This window comes from Leucopleurus acutus, assembly GCF_964270905.1.
Source record: "Leucopleurus acutus genome assembly, chromosome: 14".
Classification (NCBI taxonomy): domain Eukaryota; kingdom Metazoa; phylum Chordata; class Mammalia; order Artiodactyla; family Delphinidae; genus Leucopleurus; species Leucopleurus acutus.
Window position 1 is genome coordinate 64,376,027 of NC_139156.1, and position 21,341 is coordinate 64,397,367.

The 21,341-nt window shown below is 35.9% G+C and overlaps 1 protein-coding gene and 1 pseudogene across 2 annotated transcripts in view; one reads left to right on the forward strand and one right to left on the reverse strand.

Annotated features, from left to right (window-relative positions):
* Positions 1-21,341, forward strand: part of CTNNA3 (catenin alpha 3) — a 1,620,647-nt gene that overhangs the window by 285,429 nt on the left and 1,313,877 nt on the right. The window lies entirely within an intron of this gene.
* Positions 19,109-20,110, reverse strand: LOC309971433 (small ribosomal subunit protein uS14m-like; annotated as a pseudogene). The gene is made up of 2 exons: positions 20,066-20,110; positions 19,109-19,448 (listed from the first exon to the last, which is right to left on the reverse strand). The product of its transcript is annotated as a small ribosomal subunit protein uS14m-like (transcript).

Consider the following 21,341-nt stretch of genomic DNA (forward strand, 5'->3'; position numbering starts at 1 on the left):
AAATTTTAGGAATATTTGTTCTATTTTTGTGAAAAATGCAGTAGAAATTTCGATAGGGATTGCATCGAATATGTAGATTTCTTTGGGTAATATGGACATTTAAACAATATTAATTCTTCCAATTCATGATCATGGAATATCTTTTCATTTATTTGAGGCTTCTTTAATTTCACTCATCAATATCTTATAGTTTTCAGTGTACAGACACTTTACATTCTTGGTTAAATTTATTCCTAGGTATTTTATTCTTTTTGAAGCAATTGTAATTTGGACTGTTTTCTTAATTTCTCTGATAGTTCATTATTAGTGTGCAGAAATGCAGCAGACTTTTGTATATTGATTTTTTTGTATCTGGTAACTTTACTGATTTCAATTATTAGCTTTAACAGTTATTTTTGGTGGAGTCTTTAGGGTTTTCTCTATATGATATTATGTCATCTGCAAATAGAAACAGTTTTGGTTCTTCCTTTTTGATTTGGATACCTTTTATTTCTTTTTCTTGCCTAATTGCTCTTGCTAGTACTTCCATTACTATGTTTAGTAGATATGGTTAGAGTAGGCATCCTTGTCTTTTTCCTGATATTAGAGGAAAAGCTTTTAGCTTTTTCATTGATTATGATGAATTAGCTGTGGGCCTGTTTTATACGGTCTTATTTTGTTGAAGTATGTTTCTTCTATACCTGTGTTGTTGAGAGTTATTTTTTCTTATTATGAATGGATGGTGAATTTTGTCAGATGCTCTTTCTGCATCTATTGAGATGATCATATTGTTTTTATCCTTCATTTTATTAATGTGGTGCATCACATTGATTAATTTGTGAATGTTGAACTATCCTTACATCCCTGGGATAAATTCCACTTGATCGTGGTATATAATCCTTTTAATGTACTATTGAATTTGGTTTGCTGATATTTTATTGAGATTTTTGTATCTATGTTCATCAGGGATATTGGCCTGTAATTTTCTTTTCTTGCATTGTCCTTGTCTGATTTGATATCACTGTAATGCTGGCCTTGTTAAATATGTTTGGAAGAGCTTTAAAAGGATTGGCATTACTTCTCCTTTTAAAGTTTGGTAGAATTCATCAATAAAGCTATCTGTCCTGGACTTTTGTTTGTTGGAGGGTTTTTGATTACTGATTTAATCTTCTTACTAGTAATTGATCTCTTCAGATTTTCTATTTCTTCATGATTCAGTCTTGGTAGGTTGTATGTTTCTGAAAATTTATCCATTTCTTCTAGGTTGGCCAGCAGTTGTAATGTAACTGTTCATAGTATGGTCCTTTAGTCAATAATATGGTCCTTATGGTCCTTTGTATTTCCATGGTACCAGTTGGAATGTCTCCTTGTTCAATTATAATTTTATTTATTTGCATACTCTCTCTCTCATTTTTTTTCATTTGTTTAACTAAAGGTTTGTCTTGTTTATCTTTTTAAAAAGCCAGCTCTTACTTCATTTTCTTTTCTATTGTCCTTTTAGACTCTATGTAATTTGTCCAGTTTGAATTTGTTTTTCTCTTCCTTCTATTAACTTTGGGTTAGTTTGTTCTTTTTCTTGTTCCTGGAGGTGTAAAATTAGGTTTATTTAATATCTTTTCTTTTTCCTTAGTACAGGTGTTTATTGCTATAAACTTGCTTCTTAGAGCTACTTTTGTTGCATCCCATACATTTTAGGAATATTGTGCTTCTGTTTTCATTTGTCTGAAGATGTTTTTTGATTTTCCCTTTGATTTCTTCTTTGACTCATTGGTGGTCAGGAGTATGTTGTTTAATTTCCATATATTTCTGAATTTTCTAGTTTTCTCCGTGTAATTGATTTCTGGTTTCATACCATCATGATCGGAAAAGGTGCTTGATATTATTTCAGTCTTCTTAAATTTATTAAGACTTATTTTGTGACCTAACATATGATCAAACCTGGATGATGTTCCATGTGCACGTGAGAAGAATGTGTATTCTGCTTCTTTGGATGGAATGTTCCGTAAATATCTGTCGCATCCATCTGGGATATGTAGTTTAAATCTAATGTTTCCTTATTGATTTTCTGTCTGGATGATTAATTCATTGTTGAAACTAGGAAGTAAAGTCTCCTACTATTATTGTACTGTATATTTATTCCTTCAGATCTGATAATATTTGCTTTATATAATTAAGCACTCCTATTTAGGTGCATAAATATTTGCAAATGTTATAGTCTCTTGTTTGATTTCCCTCTTTATCATTATATAATGACCTCTTTGTCTCTTAATGCAGTCTTTGGCTTTTGGTTCCTTTTGAATGGAATATCTTTTTTCCACCCCTTAATTTTCAGTCTGTATGTATACTTAAAGGTGATGTGAGTATCCTGTTGTCATCATATAGTTGGGTATTGATTTTTTTTAATCCATTCAGCCACTCTGTCCTTTGATTAGAGAATTTAGTCCCTTTACATGTAAAGTAATTGTTAATAGGTATTGACTTTCTATTTCCATTTTGTTAATTGTTTCGTGGCTGTTTTGTGATTCCTTTGTTCCTTTATTCTTCTCTTGCTCTCTTCCTTTATGGTTTGATGACTTTTTTTAGTGGCATGCTTAGATTCCTTTCTCTGTATCTTTTTACATCTACTGTAGCTTTCTGTTTTGTGGTTACTGCAAAGCTTACAGAAATTACCTTGCAGTTTATTTTAAGCTCTTAACAACTTAACTTTGAATGCATTTTAAAGCTATACATTCTTATACTCCCTCCTGATATTTTATGGTTTTTATGTCACAATTTATATCTTTTTACATTGTGTATTTATTAAGAAATCATTATAGTTATAGTTATTTTTATATTTTTGTTTTTAACTTTCATTGTAGAGTTATAAGTAGTTTACCATTACAATATTAGGTTATTTTGAATTAACTGCATGTTTACCTTTACCAGTGAGTTTTAAATGTTTATATGTTTTTCTATTACTAATTCATGTCCTTTTGTTTTGCTTGGAGAACTCCTTTTAACATTTTTCATAAGGCAGTCTAGTGGTGATGAACTCCCTCAGATTTTGCTTGTCTGGAAAACTCTTTATCTCTCCTTTAATTCTGAAAGGCAGCTTTGCCAGTTAGAGAATTCTTGATTGGTTGTTTTCTTCCTTCAGCACTTTGAACATATCATTCCACTCCCTTCTGGTCTGCAAAGTTTCTGCTGAGATATATGCTGATAGTCTTACAGCAGTTCCTTTATATGTAACAAGTTATTTTTCTATTCCTGGCTTTAAGATTTTGTCCATGTCTTTAATTTTTGACAGTGTAGCTGTAGTGTATCTAGGTTTGGGTGTCTTGGATTCATCTTATTTGTAAGTCCATGGGCTACCTAGATCTGGATGTCTGTTTCTTTCCCCAGGTTAGGGAATCTTTCACCCATTATTTCTTTGAATAAGCTTTCTATCCCCCTATCTCTCTCTTCTACATCTGAGACCCTTATAATGCAAATATTGGTGTGCTTTATGGCGTCCTGTAAGTACTTTCAGCTCTCTTCACTCTTTTACAATTTTTTGTTCTTTTTGCTCCTATGATTGGATGAATTCCACTGCTCTGTCTTTGAGTTTGTTGATCCTTTCTTCTGCTTGATCTAGCCTGCTGTTGAACTCCTCTATTGAAATTTTCACTTCAGTTATTGTAGTATTCCCCTTGGTTATTTCTGTTTGGCACTTTAAATATTTTCTTTGTTGAAATTCTTACCTTATTCATACATTATTCTTCTGACCTTGGTAATCATCTTTATGAAATTCTCACTTTATTCATACATTTCTGAACTTGGTAATCATTATTATGAACTCTTCAAATAAATAACTTAACTCTGTTTCATTGAGATCTGTTTCTGGAGTTTTATCATGTTCTTTCATTTGGAACATATTCCCTTGCTTTTTCATTTTTCTGACTATCTGTGTTGGTTTCTGTGCATTAAATAAAGCAACCAGTCTTGACAGAGTGGTCTCATATAGCAGATGAACCTTGTCAATCAGCCTGACCTATGCCCCTCGTTGTCTTTCAAACATTTTAATTGTCCAAATCACCTTCTTTGTTCTAAGTGGCTTCCAGTGGTTGAGGGTGTGCCAAGACCCATCAGTGTCCCAAAGGGGAGGGTTGCAGTCATTACATAGATGCATGTTGATTGGAAACTGGACCCTCAGACATCAAGCTGCAAAAGTATGTAGTTTGGCCCTTTCCAGGGAGAAACTGGGAGATGGGTGTTTTTGTCCACTCCCTCTGTGTTTAGCCCAGGAATACAGACATGGAAGGGGTGCTCCTGCACTCATCAATAACTGCTTCTTTGTTTGCCTCTGTCTTGTGGAACTTGAGCGCAGCTTCCATTGATTACCAGAACCAGGTTATTCAGGGGCTCATTACTTGCATGATGCTGCAAAAACTGGGGTGCAGATGTGTGTACAGGCTCCTTCCAGAGAGATACTGTCAACTTAGGACAGGCAGGATGGAGAAGGCAGAGGAGGTGTCCACAGACTTTACTGCTCTCTGGGGAGGATTGCAGTCAGTACCCAGATGTGTGCTAAATTAGAGGCCTAACCCTCAGGTAGCAGCTTTTAATGTATACAAGGAGACCTCATTCAGGAAAACACTGGGAGATGGGTGTTTTTTCTCTGCTTCTTCTGTCTTGAGCCATGGGGTGACAGCTGCAGTGAGTGTTCATGTTCATTAACAACTGTTTTTGCTTTCTATAGTATTGTGGGGCTTGTTGAGCAAGCCCTGTTGGCTTTCAGAGCTGTATGTTTTGGGGGCCTTATCGCTCTGTTGGGAGTCTTAAAGGTTGGAGTACGAGATATGTGTTTCAAATCTTTCACTCCTCAGGAAGAAGCTGGGAGTTGAGGATCCTTTTGTGACTGTAGAGCACTGTGCTGGAGCTGGGGTTTATGGCAAGAGTGTGGCTCACCCTTTCCTACTAGTTTCTATGTGGGCATTTTCTTGTTTGCCAATTGTGTAGGAGTTGCTCAGCTAGGTTCTGGATTTCTTTCAGACAGAGTTGCTTTGTGTGTAGCTGTTCATTTGGTCTGTTCATGGGAGAAGGGGCGTTCAGGAGCCTCCTATGTCACCATCTTTAAAGACTGCTACTTGCCCAATTTTTAACCATGTTATTATTTTTTGATATTGAGTTGTAGTAGTTTCTTATATATTTTGAAGATTAACCTCTTATCAGATATATTGTATGCAAAATTTTCTCCCATTACGTAAGTTGCCTTTTCATTTGCTGTGCAGTAGCTGTTTAATTTAATGTAATCCCACTTGTCTGTTTTTGCTTTTGTTGCTTGTGTTTTTGGTGTCATATCCTGAAATTATTGCCAAGGCCAATGTTCAGAAGGTTTTCCTTTATGTTTTGTTTTAGGAGTTTTATGGTGTCATGTCTTCCATTTAAGTGTCTAATTCATTTTGAGTTGATTTTTATGAATGACGTGGGATAAGGGTCTAGTTTCATTCTTTTGCTTGTGGATATCCAGTTTTCCCAACACCATTTATTGAAGAGATTCTATTTTCCCTATTGTGTATTCTTGTCATTCTTCTGAAAGATCAGTTGTCTGTGTTTGCATGAGTTTATTTCCGGGCTCTTAATTCTGTTCCATTGGTCTATGTGTGTGTTTTATGTCAGTATCGTACATTTTGATTACTGTTATTAGCTTTTTCTTATCAGTAGTTTTACAAATTCCAGTTCTTCTTATCCTAAAAAAAGCCACCACCTTCCCTGCCCCCTAAGCTCCTTTAACTATATATTTTTCTAATCCTGATTGTTAAGCTTTTTAAAAGAGAAAGTCATACATCTGAAACTCTTTCGGCAAATTTCACCAAAGACTTCCTAATTGTCAAGTTCCTTTTCAGATCTTGTTTATTCAACATATCCAATGGACCACTCTCTCCTCAGACCTTTGTTTTGGGTGTGAGATGCCATGATATAGTTTTTTGCATAGTTTTCATTCTATTTTCATTTCCTTTGCCCATTTTTCATTCTGAGCTCAGTCATGTAATAGTGTCCCCTGGTATCTATCATGACTACTCAATCAGTTAGTCACCAGGTCCTGTAGGGTCTACTCTCTAACCTTTCCCAAATTAATCTACTTCCCTCTACTTCAACATCTACCACTTTAGTGCAGGTTCTTCTCTCTACCCCCACCAACTTTTGTTTTTTTTTACTGTAATGATACCTGAACTGGTCTTCCCAGTTTCTATCTTGCCTCCCTCCAATCTAGTTTTTTTAAAACAACTAGAAAAGTGATATTCTAAAAAAGAAAACACCACTCTTCAACTCCCTGATTTAAATTCTTCAATGACTCTCTATGACTTTTAGCATAGCTCTTAGCATAAGGTACACAGTCCTTTTTTATGTGTCCCCTAAATACCTATTCACACTTTTTCTCTTTATTTTTCACCTTTTACTTTAAGGTTTCACATTATCTTTTGCCTTTATGACTTTGTGTGTGAAGCTTCTCTCTTATACCTCCCCCTCTTCCCTTATCTCCACTCCTTTTGCTTGGTTAAGTCTACTCCTCCTTTAGGACCCAGTTCTGGGATATCTCCTCCTGGAAGCTTTCTCTGATCAGAGTCTAAAGTATACTACCTAGCATGTACTTCTATGAAATGCTAATCACTGTAATTATCTGCTTATTTTTTGTTTCCATTTGAAGGCAGAGAATATTTTTCCTTTGGCTCTGAGTCACTAGCAGCTAGCATAATGTTGGGCACAGAGCAGATGCCAAATAAGGATTGTGTGAGATTGGTTTGCTGACCCTTACAAAGCCTTGAAAGATATATTCTTTTCTATTTGGCAGAGCATTAACAAAAGTAATTGTAAATACTTAAATAAATTTCCTTTATGTTAGAGAAAGCCAAGAGGTAGATTTGTTAGAAATAGTTGAGAGAAACATTTATAATAATTAGACAATATTCAATGCAGTGCTGTTCTAATTTTCTTGAAAAAGTCAGTTTGAAATGATTATTTGCTGACTGTCTGGGATGCTTTCTTATTTAATTTGTCAGTGTTGTGAAAGATGAAGCACTGATGGGAAAGTGTGTGGTAAAATGGTCTGTAATTAAAACACTTGTGATAGCTAGAGCAGTGTAGATGAAGGGATGAGACCAGTGAGGACTGCTGAGACTTGAAATTCAGATACATTCTGAATAAATGGATACAAGGATTATGCAATAGAAGTAGATCCAGATAAGGGCACAGTGACATCAGTGAGATCTAGAAGTCAATGTTGTAGATACAGACACTTAATTTAACCTAATTCTACAGTATACATGTTCACATCTCAAGTATCAAGCCAATGCCAATGATAAGAGATTAGCATAGAGCTAAGAACTAGGATGAGGCTACAGCAGTTCATTTGACTGTCTAACCAAAAGCAAGAGTAAGCCCCCAATCATACATGATATTAAAGAAATCAAGAAATCTAGTTTATAGCGGAAAAAGGAATTGAATAAGTCAGTAGGCTGTAGCTTGTGGGTGACTGGAGTTTAGATTATGGCACTTAAGAAGAGGGCCCTGGTATGAGCAGAAATCCTAGGAGGATTCAGTGACAAATTATATCTTCAGCTCAGTGGATGCAGCATGGGAACAAGGTAGGGACTTAAATGTCTACATAGGGGAAAGGTAGGTGATTATAAAATGAATAGTAGTAGCCATCTCTAACATTTATTTAATACCTACAGTATACCCGGTATTGTGTTAAGCCCCAGGGTACAAGCCAAGGGAGGTTTTACGAATGAAAAAAGAACTTTATTATTGAAATCCAGATATTTGGTTAAATAGTAAATAACCATTCCTGAGAAACCATTATTGTCACGGAAATTATAAAATATTATTAATCTATAACTTCCTCAAATAAATGCTTTGGAGTTTTGTCAGATTTGGAGTAAGTTCACAATAGTATGTTAGGCATGCATGCCAGATATCTACCATTTGCCCCTCCAGATATAACCTTCGTTCTCCAACCTACTTTATTCCCTGGGAAGCTGTCCCAAATGGATAGAATGATCAGGTTCTCTTGCTTTCCGGCTTCTGATTGAGTTTAGTCACTTGGGAGCCTATGTTGAAAACTGGGGGAAGTGAATAAATGAAATTGAGTTATAATTGTCTTATTTCTTGTTGTGAGGTTTCTAGGGTAGTCTGGATTTCTTTACCAAAGGTCATTGATCCTTTCAAAGTGGCTCTCTCTTTATGACTTTCTCTGGTTTCCGGTTGCTGTTCCATTCTCTTGCCTCTTTGGTCCTAGGGGTGACGTTCTCAATTGTTATTGGCCCATGGTTAATGCATTATACTTTGTGTCAGTAGTTTTCAAACTTTGGTGTATGTTAGAGTCAACTGGAGGAGTTGTCAAAGCAAATTGCTGAGCCCCATCCCCAGAATTTCTGATATAGTAGGTCTGGGCTAAGGCCCCAAATTTGCATTTCTAACAAGTGCCTAGGTGATGATGCTACTGGTCCAGAGACCACACTTAGAGAACCAATGCCTTATAGTTTCCTTGTACCTTGCCCACAGCTTTATTAAATTGTCCCTTTATTAAATACTTTTTCTGTTGTTCTAATTTGGGTGTGTCATCTGTTTACTGATGAGATCCTGATACTCTTTCTTACTATATCATAACTAGCCCCAGAAAAGAGAACTCAAAGTAGAATTTTGGAATTAGTTTTATTGTACATTTAAGAAGTGTAGAGGAGGAAAATGCAAATGGGTAATTCACAGAATGTGGTGGCATTATAATTATTCAAATTATTACATGGGATGAAGTATAGATGGAAGATAGAGTATTGGGAGATCAAGTGACTGATGCTTAGTTATATGGCAGTGATAATAGACTTAAAGATTGTGGAGTCCTCTGGCTTCTTCTTATGATTCCAAGGAGGGTAAATAGGTAAAAGGAATAATTAAAAACTGTGAACATACAATTAAGGACTTGTGTAGATATGTAACAAGCCATCCATTGCAGAATTGCGATGAAGGAGACTCTCATCTCTTGTAGTTTTAGGGCAGATATGACTGAGTAACCTTTATTCTTAAACCTAACTACCACCCACCTCTCTACTAAGAGATCTAGCCCTTCAGTACATAAAAGTCTTTTACTTGCCTAGCAAACTAATGCTGATTCACCTTCGAACCCACCTTTGCCATCTCTTATTGGCTCAACGTAGCCTAGATGGGGAGGTGCAAGACCTACCCCGAGAGGAATAGTTTATACACTGAAAGAGTTCAAAACCTCAGCAATCTGTATTGGCATATGTGGGGAGTAAATGCTAAGGTCTATCAGACTAAATTCATTGACATTGGTGTACTCACGTGGAATTTGGAATTTAACAATATATTGGCTTGGGCACTTGGAAGAGGGCTTAATAATCTATGAAGTATATTAACTGAAGCCTGAACTCAGTGATGACCTATAGTTAATGAGGTAGAAAAGTTTGAGATTACCTGGCATACTGTAGAAGAAGGAGTTCAATGGTTTAGGGAAGTGAAAATCCTGGAATGGATGAGCCAACTTCTAACCATACTCCCTAGGAAGGCCAGATGATGCTCTTTTGTTAAAGCACTAAAATGCATTGGTAAGGGGGATGACAGTATCTTTGAATAACTCTGTGGTTGCTGTCTTCTGTAGGAAGGAGATGATATTGGGTTATACTATAATAGAATTGGGTTCTCTGATCCTAATAGGATTGATGGGGGGGTCTTAGGATGATATAGATCAGCTGGTGGCCCTTAATCATTATAAGCAAGATGTCTGAAACTACCACAAGAAGCCACAGGGATGGGTCTTGACTTATAGATATCTCTGGGAGTGGTTCTTAAACCTTACTGTGTATCAGACTCACGGTGGGCTAGTTGACCCCATCCCAGAATTTCTAATAAGTCTAAAGTGGGATGTGAACATTTTTAATTCTAATTGAAATTCTAATCAGTTAATGTTGATGCTGATGGTCTGGAGATCACACTTTGAGAACCACTATTCTGTAGCAACAGCTAATTGGTTATGCAGTTCTAAGGATAAAATACATGTGCATCCTTCCAATGTACTACCTGACACGTATAGGCAGAAAAATCCTGCCTTGTGGCAGGTCTTGTGGGAAGAAATGGTAATATTAGTGTTTTGGATATATGCCAATTCACATCCCAGAACCTCTCTGATGAGGGAGAGGCCTGGCCCCTTTGTAAAAGGACCTTGAAGTGTAGCTATGGATGTATATTATACATTTTTATCCAAGCTATCTCTAAACATATTCTCTGATATATTAATATTAATATATTATAATATATATTATTTATAATATTATATATTATATATATTATATATTATAATATATTAATATCAATATATTATATTAATATAATATATTAATATAGTAATAGAGGAGAAAAAAGCATGGACCTGATTTATGGATGGTTATTTATGGTTTACTGAGACCAGCTGTAAATAGATAGGTACTACACTACAACCCCACGCAGGGGTGACCCCCTGAAAGCTAGTGGGAATAGGAAATCTTCACAATGTACAGAACCCTTCAATCTTCTGTCAGGGTGACTGTATACTGGAGACAGGGAAATACTCAGACCCCCTGAGTTATTGGATTCTAGATCAAAACTTATACTGATCCCCAGAGACCTTAAATGCCATCATACTAGTATACCAGTCAGAGTAGAGATCTATGGAGGTCTTGAGATAACAGATAATGTTCTGAGTACAAGAGCAGTTCCCTATCCCTCAATATATAATGGGAGTAGATATAATTAGTACCTGGCAGACTCGACACATTGGTCTTCTCAGATATGGAATGAAGGCTATTATGATTAAAAAGGGCCAAATAGAAGCTCCTGGAATGGCATCCCCCACCTACCCAAGATAGAAAACCAAAAGTAACACCACCTTCCTGAGGGAATTTCAGAGATCAGTACCACCATAAAAGACTAAAATAAAATTATTCATGTTTAATGTGACTGTTTGGCAACTGCCAAAGTCGTATGGGTCATGGAGTATGAGAGTATAGTTTTGTACACTTGCTCAGGTGGTGATGCTAATTGCACATGTAGCTCCAATTGTGGTATCTTTATGGGAGTAAACTAGCACAACCCCCTGGAAGTGTTATATTTTCCATTTCCATTGGTTAGGAAAACTTCGAAGTCATTAACATTTATATGGCAGGGACAACAGTATATCTTTACAGTTTTACCATAAGTAATATTCAACTGATCACTGTCACACATAATCCAGAGGGATTTTGGTTTCCTTTATATCCAATAGAACATAAAGTATGTATATTATATTGACAGTATTATGTTAATTTAAGCTAATGAGCAGGAAGTAGCAGGTATCCTAGTCACCTTAGCAACACACATGCATGTCAGAATATGGGAGAAAAACAAGTCAGGCTATTTCTTCTAAAGTGAGAAACAAATTATTACACCTGTACCTTGAACCTTGTCCACCACCAAGAATGAGGCATAATGCTTGGTGAGCCTCTTTGAATTTTGAATGCCATATGTATTACCTTTAGGCAGGCTGCTGCTGCACATTTACTAGGTAAACTTTAAGGCTACCATTTTGAGTAAAGCCAGGAGAAAGAAAGAGCTGTGCAGTAGGTCCTATCTGCAGAGCAAACTGTTCTTCCCATGAATTTTATGACCCAGAAAGCTTGATATATTCAATATGTATGTGCCAGAGATACTATTTGGAGCTTCTGGCAAATCCCAAAGGAGAATCATGGCATAGACCCCTCCTTTGTCAATAACTATTTCCATTTGAAAAGCAATGTTACTGACTTGCTTATGGACCCTGATAGGAACTGAACAGCTACCTGACCACAGGGCACAAAGTGAGTATGTGACCTGAACTGCCCATCATGAACTAGGTGTTACCTAATATCGTGAGCCATAAAATTGGATGTGCCCCCCAGCATCTCATTATAAATCAGATGTGATGTATCAAGATCAGGCCTGAAAAGGCCCAGAAGGCACAAGTAAACTGCTTAAGTAGATGACATATTCCCAAGGTACTCGGTCCTGCTACTTCTCTGCCTCTTTCTCAGCCCATACCTATAGCTTCATGGGGAGTTTCCTATGACTTGTTAATAGAGAAAGAAAATGCATGGTCCTGATTTATGGATGGATATGCATAGTATACTGAAATCAGTTGTAGGGAATGGGTGCTGCACTGCAATAGGAATAACCATGAAAGACAACAGGGAGGGAAATTCTTCCAGTGGATTGAACTCTGAGCCCTGCATCTAGTTTTAATTAGGGGTAGAAGTAGAGATGTCCCAAGGTATCAGTATACATTCATTCATGGTCAGTGCCTAACACATTGACTGCATTGTTAGGAACTTGGAAAGAAAAAAAATCTTGTGAAGTTGGTGACAAGGAGGTCTGGAGGAGACCTCTTGGAATTGTTATGAAGTGTGAAAAAGATTCCTGTCCAACATTAATGCCTAACAAAGATATCCACAGTAGATAAAGCCTATAGGTGGACAAATGACCCCTGTGGCTTGATCAAGGAGTTCCTGTACAATGTGGATATGATGAATAGAAGTATGCAAGGCACAGCAACATGGATTTTCCCTCCCCAAAGTTGATGTGTCTTCCACCAGTTGCTGAGCATACAGCTTGCCAAGATAAGGTATCAACGTTGAACTCCTGATACAGCTTCATCCTCATGGAACCATCTAGCTACCTAGCTTTTTGTGGATGGGGGAGGCGGTGCTGTGTCTTCACAAACACTCAAAGTCCAAGTATTGATTTGCTTTCTCTTTACAGTGCTTCTTCCATTTTTGGACTTATCCAATGTTTAATACATCTTCATATTATCCCCGTAACATCACTCCAATTAATAGGGCTTCTTATGGTGTCAATGATCTCAAGCTCATAGAATTTACTAGTCTTACCATGTGTATATTATTCAGAAACAGCTGGCTTTGTAGAATGGTGTCATGGCCTGCTAGAGGCTCAGCAATAGAGCTAGCAGGGAGATGAGACGCTGTGAGGCTGTGATGCTGTACTACGATGTGGTGAATGCCTTCAGCCAGCATCCAATAATGTTTTAGAGAGAAGAGGGAAAAAAAATCATGCTATAACTTTTGACTATATTCTCCTCCCTCAGAAACCTCTCCATTAAGATAAGTTTTAAATAGCAATAATATCTTAGAGTCATTACTTAACCCATACTTCACTTTTGTCAGAAAATTTTTGTTAGAACAATACATTTAACTTCTACCTCCCTGAAAAATCAAGACATCCACAATGTCTACTAGGGATCCTCCCTTAGATGTGGCACTGCTGTGAACTACACACCCCGAGCAATCATAAGTGGTGTTTCTGCATGTGTACAGTACACTCCAGTTTTCAAAGCTCTGTATATTTCAAAGCAATGTGTAACATTGCTTATCAATATCTGATATAAATAGTATAATAAACAAGGTTTAACAGAATAAAGCATTAGTCAAAGGTGAATGCCTTCTAACTTAAATGGATTTTATTCAACTATTAATTTGTTCTCATCTGGGATAATTAAAAACCACATTGAAACCCTTAGACACTGAGAAACAACCCCAGTTCTTGACTTGACTGCCTGATTTTATTGATTTCATTTGTTTGTGGCTTTAGCTGTGAGAGGTTGTGTACATTACAACTTGGCATGGAATCTTCCACTATAGGAATTGAAGACTTTATTTACTCTTAATAGCTGTATCAAGGCCTTTGTGTATATGCAGGTCTCAGCAATTGTCCCTGAGAAACTCTTGGAGTAAAAAATAATCTTTGACATAACTTCCCATATGATTCAGTTTGGATTCCCATGTGACTCAGATGCTGCCAACTTAGAAAGTACATATACATCATACTGTGCCAATGACTGGATGTCCTTAGTTGCTAATGCTCCTTTCTTGTAGTGAAAAATGATTTATAATTTTGAAACTTCTGATCTCTTATATGTGTTAATTTTAAAAAGTCTGTTTTCTCTGTCAGAACTTTGAGAAATAACTTTCTTCTTTTTCTTTGGAGTACTTTACTTTCATTTTGAATTCAAAAGAACAATTTTAAATATGTGTTTTCTCACAGATGATAGGCATTCAGTTGTTTATCATGAAACACTTACTACATTCTACCCAAAACTACTTTACAGAAGGGGCAATTAGTGATGGAGACCAATGCCAAACAAATACACAAATTCTGTTCTAGTCAAGTTCACTTCATGGGTTGTGTGATTTTAGTGTTAGAATCTCTTGGGTGAATTATGATATTGGTGAGGCACTTAATTCAACTAAAACTCATTGCATCACTTTTTAGCAATACTGCTGAAAGTAACACAAAATTCTCTTTCTCTAATTTGCCTCAGAAATATATCGTTGTCATTAGCAAGCAGAATGAGAATTGCACCTACCAATTACTGAACAAAAATTAGAGCTGTAAATAATGTGAAGCATCTCATTCTAGGCAGGTGACCTTATCTGCTTATCTTCCTACCATGTATAATAAAATAATGGTTGATAAGGGGTATTAACAGCTGTTCTAATTTGGAATTAAACTTTTATAAATCAAATTAGTACTTCCCTCCAATAAAAAAAGATCACTGAGATTGATTTAACCAGCAATATTTTAAATCTTCTTTTTTAACTCCCATCTCAGTGACAGAACAGGAAGCCAGTTTCATATGACTCCTTTTCTTGGTATGAATTTCATGTGCTTAATAAATTTGTTTATTTGATATGACATTATGCTTAAGTTTGTATTTATTCTTCTTCTTAAAAATGAAATCAAATAATTTCATTTGTAAAAATATTGCCTGAATTCCTAGTTCAAGTTAAAAAAATTATACAATTAAGAGAAGAGACATTTTGGGCAGAAGGGTACATACATAGAGGAATTTGTGGGCAGAAGGCAACATTATTTAGAGAATTACTTTGAAGTAGTTCAATACATTTTAAGTTTGCAATTATTGGATGATTGTATATATGTAATTACCCTGAAATTGTGCCAATAATGAGTCTTTTTCTCCACTTACCTCTTGTCTCCATTGGTATATATTATCTGAGTATTAGATTTACTTATGCATATTTGAGTCTCTATACACTTACTGATTTTTTAAGCAAACATTTATTAAGTGCCCACTGAGTGCTGAACATTATGCTAACACTGGGAGGGGGAGGTGTGTGCAGGGATGAATAATTATATATAGCTATCATTGTTATATAACAGTAGAATCTTTCAAATGGAACCTCTAACCTTGACTGGTGTTATATAAACTTTCAGGGGATTCTTTAGTGACTGGAGTTCATTTACCATGTTCAGGGTCAATTGGACCTTAAGCATTTAAGAGATATAATTTAGAAGGAGAAGAAAACTTAATATATACATTGATAACATGTTCCTGTCATAAATAATCTTTAATACTTTGAACTATTTAGAAATATGAGATAGTATCTAGTATAGGAACTATATTATATGAGAATATTTATTAAAGTAAACAAACTTAATTAAATTCTGCCCTGTAATAAAAATTGACATTCGCTGATAGAAACAGTTTAAGCTGATTGTTATCTGTTGGCTTTATAGATTTTACCTTTACTGGGGCTCCTTCCAACCACCTCTAAGAGGATCTTTGAAGGAGTTTTTCTCAAAATGTTATACTGGACAAATCTAATCTACTCATTAAAAACAGAAAGTCTACTTGATCAAACTTAGCAACTTTATTTCCAAAAACATTCTTTTATATAAACTAGTATAAAATAAATAGGTATTTAAAAATTCCTTTTGATTTAGAGAACTGCTGATGCTTCTATTCACTATTCCTCATCTACTAAGTCTCTGCAGGAATTTATACAATTCAGTATCCTAAAGTGGAATGGTTAATTTTATCTAGTATTAGACAAGGAGGAAAAAGTTTTAATAAGTGCTGATAGTTACCCAAAGCTTCAAACTTTAATGACTCCATTAAAGTTACTGGATAACATTAAGTGTGATATATGGTAACCACACAGAACATTCTGGGTTAAACACAACTTGAACCACGCGATCTGTTCATATTGCTAATCAGAAATGTTGCTCTTTAAACAGTTTGAACTGTTTCACATTCTTCTATTAACTGTTTACTATGCTAGGTAAAACTAAAACCTTTTTAGTTTTTAATACAAATGTTGGTGTAGTAGTTGTCTCTTAAGTTATACATTGTAGCTATTAGAAGATAGACCCAATTAGGAGTCTATAGAAGTAAAAATGGGAGGGGGACTGATTATGGACTCTGAAGAGGTAAGACAAAGTGGTGCCACTTCATATTCATATTTGACAAGTAACTGTTGTATATTATAGTCAGTATGCTTAATGTTTTAAACTAAATCATGGGGAACAAACTGGGTTCCAGTTTTACTTTTACTTTTCATTGGAAAGCTGTGTTTACATTGGTAAATCTTGTGCAGAGGTTATGGCAATATAAAAAGTTTTCTTTTCCTTTCAGGTGGTATTTTAAATAATCTTTAGGCTTATTCTAGGAAGATGTTCATGGTAGATTGTTACACAGTAAAATGAATCCCAGGGTGTCAAGTACAAAAACTAAGTATTGTACTAGGGGATAACAAACTACTTGGGTACTCATAAGGGTAGATATGCAGGGAGCTTTTAAACAGGTCACAGGAAATGAGAAAGAAATGAAAATAAATCACTTGTTAGAGATAACAATGAAATGAGCTAGAGAGAAGAGAAATGCTCTGTAAACAGGTACATGAGCAAGTGCTGTAGAGACTTACAGAAAATCAGGGGACTAGGTTTGACAATTTCATTCATCTTTCATGCCAAGACCACAGTTTTGGTCACTCAACAGGTCAGTTACCTTTCTTTTGTCCTTGTATCATAGGTCGCACTGTTAAATGTAGCTACCCTGTAAATAATCATAACTACCATATTTTGGAAGCTTGCCATGTCCCAAGCTCTGTATTGAGTGCTTTACATATATTATTTTGACACTTACAGCTATTTTATGAGGCAGGTGTTATTATCTCCATTTATAGGAAAGGAAACAGACTTGGAGAGATCAATTTATTGCAACAGCTAGAAAGAGCCAGAGGTGTGATGTGAATCCTCGTGCATCTGACTCCAAAGTCCATCCTTTTAAATCTTACACTTCCTGCAATTGGTCACACCATGTATTTTATTACTTAAGAAAGAGTGAATAAGTAAGAAGCTTGGAGTCAAAAGTCTGGCTATTTCATTAGTGATGTGACCTTGGTAACATTTCTTAACCACCTCAGTTCTTCTGCTTGGAAATGGGGACACAAATAGCATCTTTTGAGGTGCTTATGACGATTCAAAGTGATAATAAAATACTTAGCACAGGTCATGGCACATAGAAGAGTTTTCTAAATTTTACCATTATTATCATTTTGCATATTTTATTAAATTCTTGATTTTGTGAGGCTTTGAATTTTATAGTCCTATAAAAGCAATGTAATTTGGTAGTGAATCTTATTTTCTCTCTAAGAGAAGAGAACTTTCTTTCCCGTTTGAATTGAGTAATCTTTGAATCCTATTTGAATTTTATTTGAATCTGGTTTAAATTGCTCCTGAAACAATATTGACTTTTAAGAGAAGTTTGTTTTTACGATGCTGTAGTTTTTTTATAAATAATTTTCTACTGCTTTATTCTATGACTTTGTTTAATTATACTCATACGTCATCATTTATTAGTTTTCTGTGGTCCAGACCACATATTTGTTTGGATATTAGCGACTGAAATTGTAAGATTTCTCTGTGTATTATAAAATGAACTAAAAGTATGAGGGAAAAGTTCATACTTAGAAAATCAAGTTTCTTCTAATATTCTTAACTAGGTAGTATAGACTTTGGGGAATGATTTTCCTTGGTTGATAAGTTTTTGGAAAAATTCTATATATTCTTATATTCTCTTGAAAATTCTATTATCTTTGTTGCTATTTCTATAAGACAATTTAAAAGTATATTACTACTTCTGATCATTAGAGTTAGTTCTTTTTGCAATTTATATTGATTGAAGTCATGCTGTTTCTAACTTTAAGCCAGTAATATTTTGGGCTATAATATAAGAGAGTCATGCAAATAAGCATATGTGTTTATGACTGTATGCAGTTAATATTTTTTGTTTAAATTTCACATAATAGATTAGGATCTGTGGGGCTATACACCACACGATTTGGGTAGGTTTGTAATTAACCAAATTAAATCAGATATTACTACATTTCTTAACACTTTGATCATGGGCATTATTGGAGGTGCTGGCATCAGCATGTTGAATAAAGGACATCTCAGTACTAAAAACTGTTTATAGAGATTCTAAAGACTTTGTTGGATCCATGTTATCTGCTTAAGAAATGATAGGCAATCAAAAGCTAATTGATGATTTTTCTCAACTACTGATAGCAATTTAGTATATTTTACCCTTTATCCCTACTGCCTTGAAATAAATTTACTGAATGTGCTATCTTTTGGTGATTATATCAAGGACGGAAGAACCAGATAATAAATGGGTCCTTAGACTTCCCTTCTTTGTGGGAAGAGATATTTAGGATTTTGGAATATAGGAGGGACAGATATTTGATAGTCTGTTTTCCTTTTTACTTACTTCCAGTCTTCTGATAATCATGGGTTTTGAGATCTAAACCTTAGGTGTAATTACCCTGATCCTAATTTCCTCATCTGTACAAGAGGAAAAAAATGATATTTCCTTTAAGGATTCTTTTGAAGATTAAATGGCATAATTTATGTGAAGTGCCTGGCATATAATGTTCAATGAACTTATACTATTTGTGACCTGGTGTTTTCTTTCTATCTTCTCCCTTTTGTTTTAACAATTAAGGCTTTTTTTTTTTTTTACAGAAATATTTTTTATTACTCTACTCTTCACACTACGCTTGGGAACAGTCTGTTTAATTTATTAAATCCAAGAGAAAAGATAATTCACTGACAGAATGAAACATCCAAATTGTTTCATTTAAAATTTAAAAGTAATTTAACTATAGACAGCATCAGATAGAGCAGACCTTTATTCTGGATCCCCATAAAAACTAGGTTTCTGTCTATTGGAAGAGCCTCTTCTTGCCAGAACTGGTTTTCCTGCAAGCTCAGTAGGTTCTGGAGCTGGTTATTACCGCATTGCTCGCTGCACCCCAGACAGTTGCCCATGGTCGGCTAAGTGACGGAAGAAGATATGACTAAGCCTCCAGCGTCGCCTTACACCTCGTGGACAGGACGTCGTAAGACACCGATTTGTGATTCCAACGCGACAGCTGTCCCGGGGAAGGGCAGCAATTTCTTCATCAGCCACTTCCTGAAGGTCTTTTGGCAGAATGGTATTCTTCCTGAGAATTGATGTGTAGCCTCTCATCTACATACTCATAGGCCATTTTTCTTCTCTTCACATCATGCAACATTTTCCAGTCTACATAGTAACTTCGAACTTGGCCTGAAGCTGATGAAGGAACAACCTCCTCTCCAGCTACTCACCCATTTTTCTGCTCCCCTTTGCAGCAAAACATTTTCAAAGGCTTGTCTATATTCGTAGTCTCCGATTTCTTTCCTCCTCTTCTGTCTTGAACGCTTTCCCTCCCACCACACCATCGAAACCCCTGTGATCCAGGTCCCAACAATTTCCACTCTGCTAAGCCCTACAGGCAATTCTCAGCTCTTCTTTCAATTGACTTTGAGCAGAAAGTTGACCACTTCCTGCTCCTGGAGTGCTTCCGGGCCACCATGCTCTCCTCCCTCGCTCTGCTTCTTTCAAGTCTCCTTTGCTCGGCTCTCTTCTCTTAACATTAAAGGCTCTGGGGCCTCATTCCTCGGACACCTTCTTTCTCCACCTACACTCCTTATAAATTGGAATCAATCTGCAGCTTTTAATGCCAGTCAGCTCTAAGCTTATGAATACCAAATTTACATCTGCAGCTCAGCCCTCCCCTGACTCAGGCCGGAGGAGGGAAGTGGGCAGAGGGAGAACCCTGGGACGGGTCTGCACTGGGCACTACAGGTGGGAGAATAGTGGGTAACGCATGGGTTTGAAGCTTCAGAGGAGAGGGGGAGGAGGGTATAAGGGGGTGGGCCAGACCTGCCAGACGGTCCGCAGCAGAGAGCCAAGCATGGAGGCTGCTATGTTGTCCCAACAGTTAAGGCTTTTAACCAAAATTATCTTTTGCCTCTTCCATAACTTATAATCCAGACCTGATTTATTGTGTAGTATGGCATTCTCCAAAGTGGTACCCAGGAAGCATGCATGATGATCCAGTGGGATATATGAAAAATGTTAAAACTTCTACTGGTATTTAATTTTTATTTAAGAAAATAAAAGAAATTTAGGTTTAATAATATTTAATTTAAAAGCTAAGGTTAGGTTATATGTAATGTATAAATAAATACATTGAGTATGAATGCTGAATTTTTCTTTTTTCTGAATGGGAGTGCTTGATCAAAAAAATTTGGAGATCATTAATGTATAATTTAGTGCCTGAAAGCAGCTTTATGGGTGACAGGAAGAAGAATTTGGAAAAGCTCTTTCTGAAAACTTTCTTGGGGTCCAGAGTTTAAGTAAGTCACAAGGAGGTAATCTAATTATGGATGTGAGAAGGCAATGGGGGTCAGTGTTAGTGCTTGGTTCTTTTGAATTTTTGGTTTCCTACGGTGGAACTTCAGTATAGTTTTAGTATAGTTTTGGTATAGTTTTGTTGTTGTTGCTGTCATTGTTGAAAAAAGAACCGCCTTGTTGAAACCTGGTTTGTTTCACATCTTCTATTAATAAAGTTGTGATTTTATTTATATGGAAAAAAATGCACAGATAATATATAGTACAAACCCCCTGTAAATACTCTTATTGAGCAATAGACAAGACCTCCATTTTATAAAATAAATAAATGCAGTTTAAATTGGTTACTTTGGTACTCAGAAGAGTGATGTAAGGCTCCTTGCTGGGATTGATATGCTGAGAAGATTTTATTACATTTTGAAACACATAAATAAAAGTTCATGCAAACAAGTAGTCTGTACTCCTGTCATTGGAACTCAAACACATATAATAGAAAGATATTCCATTGAGCCTAACTTCATTTAGGATTAAGACCCTTTTGCCAAACTGTGACCTACAGGAGAAATCTGTAGTTCTGTTGGATTTCAAAGCCATTTCACAATGTTGCTTCCAGCAGCAGGAATAACAGTTTTACAGACTAGTGAGTTGTTTATTTTGAGAGTCCATTTCAATGATCATAAACCACTGTTCTTGACATTGATGGTTTACTTAGTAGTTTGGAAATTGTGCATACTAGCAAAACGTGAAATGGTTTTAAATTGTTTTTATGAACAGTGTCAATTACAGAATGGGCTAAATTCACTTT